The sequence below is a fragment of the Trichomycterus rosablanca genome, chromosome 3 (assembly GCF_030014385.1).
Source record: "Trichomycterus rosablanca isolate fTriRos1 chromosome 3, fTriRos1.hap1, whole genome shotgun sequence".
Lineage (NCBI taxonomy): Eukaryota > Metazoa > Chordata > Actinopteri > Siluriformes > Trichomycteridae > Trichomycterus > Trichomycterus rosablanca.
Genome location: NC_085990.1, coordinates 21,789,723 through 21,790,348, shown reverse-complemented (window position 1 = coordinate 21,790,348; position 626 = coordinate 21,789,723).

The window sequence follows — 626 nt, the reverse complement described above, 5'->3', positions numbered from 1 at the left end:
AATACTTGAAATCGCTTAAATTGTGGGCCCTGAATCTATAATCTATGAAAGTTTAAGTCTTGGAATGGAATTATGGAAATAAAGAAACTTTTCCATGATATTCTAATTTTTTGGAATGGGTCTGTATATATTTTGTATGAGACAATAGTAAAAGGTTGTAAAAGGGGACTATTGAGTGTCAAGATGTTGAACGTAACTGCATACGTGTATGTTATTGTAAAGTCTAATGTGTTAATGTTACTTAAAGCAATGCAAAAAGCTTTGAACTACAATGCATTTGGGGAAAATTTACTAGTGCAGAGATTATATTAAAAGGGACTGTTTAATAAAGACTTGAGAGGCATTTGTGAAGACAAGACGTGACTCCTCGTGTCTCATTTATTTCACCCTGTTTACAGGTGATATGATTCTGTTTACACTGACCTGAGCTCGGGGGTGTAACACATTCAACTGAAATAAAGTGAAACATGCCCTACCTAGGCCAAATCTGGAAAGACAGAAGGTCATTATAACCATAACTAAGCCATGCTGTCAATCTCTTTGGCAGGTGAGCATGTTACACATATTCAAATGCAGAAACAGAAAAAGTATGATGACAAAAAATTATTAACACTAATTTTATTCAT